This window comes from Mustela nigripes, chromosome 2 (assembly GCF_022355385.1).
Source record: "Mustela nigripes isolate SB6536 chromosome 2, MUSNIG.SB6536, whole genome shotgun sequence".
Taxonomy (NCBI): Eukaryota; Metazoa; Chordata; class Mammalia; order Carnivora; family Mustelidae; genus Mustela; species Mustela nigripes.
The window spans coordinates 6,887,140-6,897,122 of NC_081558.1; the positions used below are offsets into that span (position 1 = coordinate 6,887,140).

The 9,983-nt window shown below is 40.7% G+C and overlaps 2 pseudogenes; one reads left to right on the top strand and one right to left on the bottom strand.

Moving 5' to 3' along the window:
- The first annotated feature begins 2,936 nt into the window (after nucleotides 1–2,936).
- LOC132009618 (olfactory receptor 7D4-like) lies at nucleotides 2,937–3,904 on the top strand (annotated as a pseudogene).
- Nucleotides 3,905–8,021: 4,117 nt separating this feature from the next.
- LOC132009619 (olfactory receptor 7E178-like) lies at nucleotides 8,022–9,043 on the bottom strand (annotated as a pseudogene).
- Between the last annotated feature and the right edge of the window lie 940 nt (nucleotides 9,044–9,983).

Consider the following 9,983-nt stretch of genomic DNA (forward strand, 5'->3'; position numbering starts at 1 on the left):
AACAAAGAGGCAACCCACCGAATGGGAGAAGATATTTGCAAATGACAGTACAGACAAAAGGTTGATATCCAGGATCTATAATGAACTCCTCAAACTCAACATACACGAAACAGGCAAACATATCAAAAATGGGAAGAAGATATGAACAGAAACTTCTCCAATCAAGACATACAAATGGCTAGCGGACACATGAAAAAATGTTCATCATCACTAGCCCTCAAGGAGATTCAAATTAAAACCACATTGAGATACCACCTTGCACCAGTTAGAATGGCCAAAATTAACAAAACAGGAAACAACATTATTGGAGAGGATGTGGAGAAAGGGGAACCCTCTTCCACTGTTGGTGGGAATGCAAGTTGGTGCAGCCCCTTTGGAGAACAGTGTGGAGATTCCTCAAAAAAATTAAAAATAGAACTTCCCTATGACCCTGCCATTGCACTCCTGGGTATTTCCCCCAAAGATACAGATGTAGTGAAAAGAAGGGCCATCTGTACCCCAATGTTTATAGCAGCATGGCCAAGGTCTCCAAACTATGAAAAGAACCAAGATGCCCTTGAACGGATGAATGTATAAAGAAGATGTGATCCATATACACTATGGAGTATTATGCCTCCATCAGAAAGGACGAATACCCAACTTTTGTAGCAACATGGACGGGACTGGAAGAGATTATGCTGAGTGAAATAAGTCAAGCAGACAGAATCAATTATCATATGGTTTCACTTATTTGTGGAGCATAACAAATATCATGGAGGACAAGGGGTGTTAGAGAGGAGAAGGGAGAAGGGAGTTGGGGTAAATTGGAAGGGGAGGTGAATCATGAGAGACTATGGACTCTGAAAAACAATCTGAGGGGTTTGAAGTGGCGGGGGTGTGGGAGGTTGGGGTACCAGGTGGTGGGTGTTATAGAGGCATGGATTGCATGGAGAACTGGGTGTGGTGAAAAAAATAATGAATACTGTTTTTCTGAAAATAAATAAATTGAAAAAATTAAAAAATTAAAATTTTTTTTTAAAAATTTTAAAAAAGGGAAAAGTATAAATGACAAATGGTTGTATCCTCCACTTTTAATTTCTAACCTCTCGACCTAACTTAACATAAAATGTTTCTGATGTGTGGGAAACTCTTTCTTAAGATGCACGCTATTCCTCATTTCCATCACCCATTTGAATCACAATCCAGCCCCTATAGGAAATGAAATTGTTTTCCTCGATTCTAATCCAGTTGATGATGTTAATGCACACAACACACTCCAGGAAATAACCAGAGTTGTGGGCATTTCCTGTGCATTCTCTGATACACTGCTCAACAGAACAGATCAGAAGGCAAGAAAGTAAGCCACATTTAATAGAAGTTAAGGGAATATTTTACAAACTCTCATACTTTTAAGTTGAATCATGATCCTCTCACCAGAACTCAGCAGAGATGATTGCAAACTGCTCACCCCACCAAGGGTTCGAACAAAGATGTTCATTCATAATTAAACAATTTGCCTCTGATGTGATCATTTTTATCATTCCAGAGACACTATCTGCTTTGGGGTTTTTGTGAGTTTTCTCTATTTGAGATCAAATTGGCATGCAACATTATATTAATTTCAGAATACAACATAATGATTCAATATACTGCACATATAGCGGTGCCTAGTGGCTCAGTTGGTTAAGTGTCTGCCTTCAGCTCAGGACATGATCCCAAGGGTCCTGGGATTGAGCCCCACATCAGGCTCCCTGCTTAGTGGGGGCCTGGTTCTTCCTCTCCCTCTGGATCTCCCCCTGCCTGTGCTCAATCTTTCTCTCTCTCAATCTCTCTGTCAAATAATTAAATAAAATTATACATATATATATTTATAAAATATAGCACATATAATATTTGATGAATTACCAAAATAATTCCAGTTAACATCTGCCACTATATAGTTACAAAAAAAAAAAAAAAACTTTTTCTTGTGGAAAACTTTTTTAAGACTTTATTTGTTTATTTATTTGACAGAGAGAGCGAGAGCACAAGCAGGGGGAGTTGTAGGCAGAGGGAGAGGAAAAAGTAGGTTCCCCGCTGAGCAAGGAGCCTGATGCTGGACTTAATCCCAGACTCCTGGGATCACGAACTGAGCCAAAAGCAGACACTTCACTGATGAAGCTACCCACCGAGTGATGAGCACCACTGAGGATATGACTCAAAATTCTGTTTGTGACCTTAGTAGTATTTTATCTTATGGTACTGAGGTTATGATGGTACTGATCTTATGGTACTTGTGGTACTTATGGTACTTATGGTACTGAAATGGTTGAAACCATCACACCTATGTTTTCATTAGAAATTTTTACCAATACTTAATTCATAGATGAAAGATATTTTTGTCAAGCAATAATAATGTCCAGGAAGCATCTGGCCCTGGCCCTGTAGGATGTTGATGGCTCCTGGTACACTAAGTGTTAAGAATTTGTTCATGTGGTTTATTATTTGGCAAGAACATTTTCTTCTTCTTCCTTTCATTTTTCTTGAAGAGTAAACCTACATTCTGTTCATCTTGAAATAGTCTATCCAGATATTTGAGAGACTCTCAAATTTTCTCACCTCTGAAACATATTTATCTGACCCTTTTTTGGGTTCCAGACAAGTTGAACAATCCAGATTAAGTTACTGAGGTTCACCGGACCTCATGTTCCACATTTGTTTTAGAGTGATTTTGGACCACTTTATCGCTAAGATCTAACGGTGTCCTTAACTTTTAAATTTGATGATTCTAGATAAATAGGATAAATGAGTGTCCCAGAGATCAATGGGCAGGGGCTGATCAACATTATTAACTGTTGCATGTAATGAATAACAGAATGTAGGATTCCTAAACGTTGTAATGTTAAGGCTATTATGCACAGCACTTCACTCCAAGAAACAAAAATAGTAGATTCTGGAGTCTCTCTACTGCCTATTTCATGGCCACTCCCTGCTTATATCATCTAGCTGATGAGTTGGCAACTTGGAAGCAAGAAATCAAACAAGTGCTTCAGAATTTTTACTTTTCCAAAGACTCAGTGCCTCATCCCCTTCTCTTTGGTCTGTTCTTGTCCATGGACCTGGTCACCGTACTTGAGAACCTGCTCATCATCCTGGCCATCAGCTGTGACTCCTACCTCCACAACCCCATGTACTTCTTCCTCTCCAACTTGTCCTTTGCAACATCAGTTTCTTCTCCACCATGGTTGCTAAGATGCTGATGAACATCCAAGCACAGAGCAAATCCATCACCTATGCAGGCTGCATCACTCAGATGTATTTCTTTATAGTTTTTGGAGGTATGGACACTTTTCTCCTCACTGGGATGGCCTATGCCCGATTTGTGGCCATCTGCCACCCCTTGCACTACCCAGTCATCATGAACCCACAGCTCTGTGGCCTCCTGGTTCTCATGTCCTGGTTCATCAGCTTGTCATTCTCCCTGACCGAGAGTCTGTTGATACTACGGCTTTCCTTCTGCACCAACTGAGTAATTCCACTCTTTTACTGTGAACTTGCTAAGGCCCTCACGCTTGCCTGCCCAGACACATTGATCAATCGTACCCTGCTATATATCATAACTAGCCTTCTTGGCATCGTTCCCTTCTCTGGGATCCTTTTCTCCTATACCCAAATCACCTCCTCAATCCTGAGAATCCCACCAACTAATGGGAAGTACAAGGCATTTTCTACCTGTGCATCTCACCTGTCTGTGGTTTCTTTATTCTATGGGACAGGCCTTGGTGTGTATCTCAGTTTTGATGCATCTTCCTGGAGGGGCATGATTGCCTTGGTGATGTACACTGTGGTCACCCCAATGCTGAACCCCTTCATCTACAGCCTATCGAACAGGGACATCAGGAGGGCTCTACAAACAGTTTTGGGGAGAACAATCTACGTTCAATGATATGAATGCTTATTCTGGGTTTTTGAACTGACAGGAATAGCAGCCATTGGCTAAAGAAATTCTGCCTCTTGGTGACATTAAGTTTTACTTCTCACCCATCCTTCATAAGTGACTTTGCTCAGAAATGCTTTTTGAGTCTATTTTCTGATGTACCTTAACCTCTTATGTTGGCTGCTCTGTTATCCTCACTCCCACTCTCCACATCCCCTCCTTTTACTTTCCTATCACTACACCTCAGCTTGGATTTCCAATCCAGAGCCACTTTAAGTACCAAATCAGAATAGTTGCATGAGGGTTATGAAATAGTGCATTTTATCAATAACCATTGCTAGTTCCTTACAGTAAAGGCTGCAGTAGGTGTCTAGAACACAGGAGTGAAGTGGGAAAAAAAGACAAAAATCTTTGCTCTCATAAAGCATAAATCCAGGATCTCAGTTTCTCTGATCACATTATAAGTCCAAACAGATTATATACACTGATGGATAAATTATTTATTTGGTTATTAGCAAGGCTGAACTTTTCTCCATATGCTTATTGAGTGCATTTCCAAACAACTCTGAGTTTGGGTTTCCAGAGTCCTTCAGCTTTTCAGTGGGTGCCTGCTTCCCTAACTGCCCCCAGGAAGACTGCATGAATGAATGCTCCCATTCCTCTTCTCCTTTCCTTGAATTTTCCTATTCCTGAGCTTAGTGTTGGGCTTGTATTTCAAAGAATCTTATGGGCCACTTCAACTACCTTGGAACTCTTTTTAAATTTTCTCAAAAAAATGTTATTAGTAACAAGGTGTCCCACACGGAGTTCCTTGTGAAGCAGACAATTAGACAATGATTAGCACACATGATGTATACCATGCAGTGCTCCTGGAATCAACAACTGGGCAAGGGCAGATGTGTATTAAGGAATTTGGCCTCCTCTAAAGAGAGATTGTCCCAGCTCCCAGGGGTAACTTTTAAACACTTGAAATTTCCCAGTGATCTGGAGTGATTGACTATTCATGGAGGGCCTCATAGAACACAACTCATAGTTAATGCTAATGAAATGACTCTGGATGAGGGATGGCCATGCCAAAGGGACCAGGCATGTGAAGAAAATGCTGGAGCTTTGTGGAAAGAGATATCAGCCCTGCCTTAGGAGGGAGGCTGGAAATTGAGCTCAACCATATAGGCCATATTTCAACTAATCATATCTACATAGCAAAGCCTCAGTAAAAATTTTGGACACTGGAACTCATGAACTACCTGGCTTGTAACAGTCTTTGAGTATTGTCACCGATATTGTCCCAGGAAAAGGTAATGGGTCTGAACTCCAAGGAAGGAAGACAACAAAAGGCTTCACATATGGGATGTTCTAGACCTTGTATTATGTGTATCTTCCTTTGGCTGAATCTAATTTGTATCTTTTTGCTGTAATAAAACTGCAATCATAGTATACTGATTCTTGAGTTCTATGAGTTATTCGAGTTTGTCATCAAATCTGAGGCAATCCTCTCAATTTGAATCATTCTAGCAAATTATTGAACATGAAACAGTTCCCAAATTTGTATTCAACTGGTCTGATGTGACAGTGGACCTAGAGACCCCTGAACTTGTGGCTGGTGTGAAAGGGGAGGGCAATCTTGTGGTTGGCAAATTCTTTGCAACAAGGAAGAACATTGGAAAAACTCAAGCCAAACTGGAGTCCATCAAAGACCTCCAAAAACCATCAGGTAGCTCTGGAGTTAAGATTATGTCTTAGAGTTGGCTGGAATTGGGGCAAAGGGTATAAATTTTACACCCCCAAATCAAACAGTTATCAGATGTGGGTTGCCCTAGGAAGGACGCATGACTTTGCTGAGGCAGAACTCTATAGTGGTTGATTGCCAAGGGTCGAGAAACACCCAACATTTGAAGCAACATGTCCCTTATTACTGACAGGAGATCTTTGTTGTTGTTGTTGTTGTTGTTTAATATTTTATTTATTTATTGGACACACAGAGATTACAAGTAGACAGAGAGACAGGCAGATAGAGTAAGGGAAGCAGGCTCCCATCTGAGCAGAGAGCCTGATGTGGGGCTAGATCCCAGGACCCTGGGATCATGACCCCAGCTGAAGGCAGACGCTTTAACCCAATGAGCCACCCAGGTACCCCTGTTGTTGTTTTTAATTGTGGAAAAATGACATAAAATTTATCATCTTAACCATTTTTAAGTGTATAGATCAGTAGTAGTAAGGACATTCACAACCATCACTACCATCTATCTCTAGAACTTTTCTACCTTCCCAAACTGAAACTGTCCCATTAAACACTAATTCCCCTTTTCCCTACACCGGCTCCTGGCTCCCACCATTCTACTCTCTGTCTCTGTGAATTTGACTACTATATGCCTCTTATATAAATGGAAGTACACAGTATTTGTCCCTTTGTGTCTAGTGATATAATATAACTGGGGAGAAATTAGATGGAGTAGGAAAAACAATCATCAGGAAAATTGGGATCACCTCTGTTCTGTAGTTTCTCTCCCATCTATTCCTTGGGAATTGTACACCCCAGTTTTCCTAGGGAAGTTCCAGGAAACTTGATAACTATTTATTCAAATTCAATATTAATAGTGTCTCATTTCAGCTTCAGAAGGAAATTCAATAGTTATCCTATTCACCAAGAAATCTGATCAAGATGGGGCTCTGGGAGGCCTAGTCAGTTGAGCATCTGATACTTTTTTTAATTTATTTTTTATTTTTAGCATAACAGTATTCATTATTTTTGCACCACACCCAGTGCTCCATGCAATCTGTGCCCTCTATAATACCCACCACCTGGTACCCCGACCTCCTACCCCCCGCCCGTAGTCAGATTGTTTTTCAGAGTCCGTAGTCTCTCATGGTTCACCTCCCCTTCCAATTTCCCCCAACTCCCTTCTCCTCTCTAACTCCCCATGTCCTCCATGCTATTTGTTTTTCAGAGTCTGTAGTCTCTCATGGTTCACCTCCCCTTCCAATTTCCCCCAACTCCCTTCTCCTCTCTATATCCCCATGTCCTCCATGCTATTTGTTATGCTCCACAAATATCTCAGCTTGGGTCTTGATCTCAGGGTCATGGGACAATTCCCATGTTCGCCTCTGTGCTGGGTGTGAAGCCTACTTTTAAAAAATCTGATCAAGATTATTAAGGCACAAAAATGTATTAGATGTTTTGGACCTTAAGGTAGGGAACATTCCTGAACTTCATCAAATCAATCTATGAAAGACCCACAGTAAATATAATCCTCAATGGGAAAAAGTTTGCAGCCTTTTGAGATCAGGAACATGACAAATATGCCCACTTTCACCACTCTTGTTCAACATAGTATTAGAAGTCCTAGAAACAGCAATCAGACAACAAAGAGAAATAAAAGGTATCCAAATTGGCAATGAAGAAGTCAAACTCTATCTCTTCACAGATGACATGATTCTTTATATGGAAAACCCAAAAAACTCCACCCCCAAACTACTAGAACTCATAGAGCAATTCAGCAACATGGCAGGATACAAAGTCAATGTACAGAAATCAGTGGCTTTCTTAAGGTAGAATTTAGATCCTCCTAACAAATGTTGGTGGGTGGGGGGTGTAGAATCAGAGGAAAATAACAAGATGGGGCACCTGGGTGTCTCAGCTGTTTACTCTGCCTTTGGCTCAAGTCATGATTTCCAGGTCCTGGGATCAAGCCCCACGATTGGCTCCCACCTCAAGAGGGAGCCTGCTTCACCCTCTGCCTGTCCCACTGCTTGGTCTGTTTCTCTTGAATGAATAAGTAAAAAAATTTTTTAAAAAGAAAAAAAAACGAGAGAGAGAGAAAGTTATGATTATCTTTCAATGATAGAAACAAGACTGCTCGTGACCAAGAGTTTTGGGTAATGCATAAAGAAAGTGAGAGGGGTACAGATATAAATAATCGTGTAGGGACTATGATTTAAATGGGAAGTCCAAAATAATCCCCCAATTCCATTAGAGCTATGCTAACAGGAACAGTTGTATAAACAAAATCAGAGATCCATATAGGTATATATGCCATGTGGCTGCAGATTCAGAATTTCTTGTTGTTGTTGATTTTCTGCATTTTTCAGTTCTATGAACCCAGAAAGAATAAAGCAAATGCTGATACTAGTCTGTTCTGCTGATCATACCCCACAGTGCCCTCTTGATGTCCTTGTTCCTCAAGCTGTAGATGAAGGGGTTCAGCATAGGGGTGACCACAGTGTACATCACCGAGGCCACTGCACCCTTCCTGAGGGAGGAGGAGATGGATGAACTGAGGTACATTCCAACGCCCGTTCCATAAAACAAGCAAACAACCAACAGGTGGGAGCTACAGGTAGAAAAGGCTTTGTACTTCGCACCTGTGGATGGGATTCTCAGAATGGAGGAAACAATTCATATATAAGAACAAAAGATCCCTGAGAGGGGAACACCACCAAAGATGGCTGTGGATGGAGATATCAGAGCAGGCAAGGTGGAAGAGTTGAGGTGCATCACAAAAGAAATGATGAATTTTCACATCTGTGCAGAAGGTAAGTTGGGACACCATCAAAAAATGAATCTGAGATTCCAAAAGGCTGATGAAAAGTGACATCAGGACCAACAAGCCACAGAGGCATGAGTTCATGATGACTGAATAGTTCAGGGGGTGACAGATGGCCACAAATCGGTCATAGGCCATCACAGCTAGGAGCAGATTGTCCAAACACCCAAACAGGAAAAAAAAAGGGCACCTGAGTTAGGCAGCCTGCATAGGAGATAGTCTTGCTGTGTGTTTGAATGTTCACCAGCATCTTGGGGATTGTTGTGCTGCTGAAGGCAGTATCAGCCAAGGACAGGTTGGAGAGGAAGAAGTACATGGGCATGTGGAGGTGGGAGTCAGAGCTGACGGCCAGGATGATGAGCAGGTTCCCAAGCAAGGTGACCAGGTACATGGACAGGAACAGCCCAAAGAGAATGGGCTCCAGTTCTGGATCATCTGAGAGGCCCAGGAGAAGGAACTCAGAGATAGCTGTTAGATTCTGTGGTCCCAGGCAGGTGGGACACCTCTCAAAAGAGAACAAGTATTGAGTAAACAGAACAAGTGTAGAGACACCCAGCTAAATGTGACTATTTTGGTTCAAGAATTCGCACTTCCCGTCGTACATCCTAGTACCTTCAGCAACACTTCTCATTTGTAAACTCTTCTTAGAACTAATTCCTTACTGCTGTCTGAGCTATTTACCTGTTTCTATATATATCCACTATGAAGACACTGGGCCAAGAATGTTAGAGAAATATACAAACATAGAAATACCTAGTTATACTTGGCTTCAGAACTCATATTTGTTGCCAGTAAAAACTGAGTTTTCTTGCTTTCCATGCATGATCCCATTTCCCAGAATTTCAGTTGCTCAAAGACAAACACTGTCATGAATGTGGTAGATATATTTTTTTCAGTGTTTACATAATATTAGTATTGATTTGTGTATTCATAAACAGTTTTCTTAAAAACTTACTTAATACCCTAATAATACACATATTGTTTCCTGAGTTCTCACTTACTGCAACAATGCTTTAAGTGTCTGTGAAGTATATACATCTATTTTAAGCACTTCAGAAGTGGCATAGTATTACCTGAAAAATGAACTTTATTATCTCTTAATTTATTACTACAACATTCACTTTTTTAAAAAAATATTTATTTATTCTGAGACACACAGAGAAAAAGACTACAAGCAGAAGGAGGTAGAGGGGAAAGGAGAACCTTTGGCTGTCTTCACACTGAGCACAGAGACCAATGAGGGGCTCCATCTCAGGAGTCTGAGATCATCACCTCAGCCAAAATCAAGAGTTGGACACTCAACTGACTGAGCCACCCAGGTGTCCCTTATTACAATAAATTACTAATAAAAATCTTGTTCCCACCTCCGTATTACACAAAAGAGAATTTCTAAAATATATGCATAAAAGATAAGAACATTGTGAAAAATCAATATGTACAATTTTACTATTAATTGTCCTTTTGTTTTCCGAATGGAAAGTATAGGAAAAATCAACTTCATGCTTTTATTATCAAGGTATAGAATCAGAAAGATCCCCAAAGTC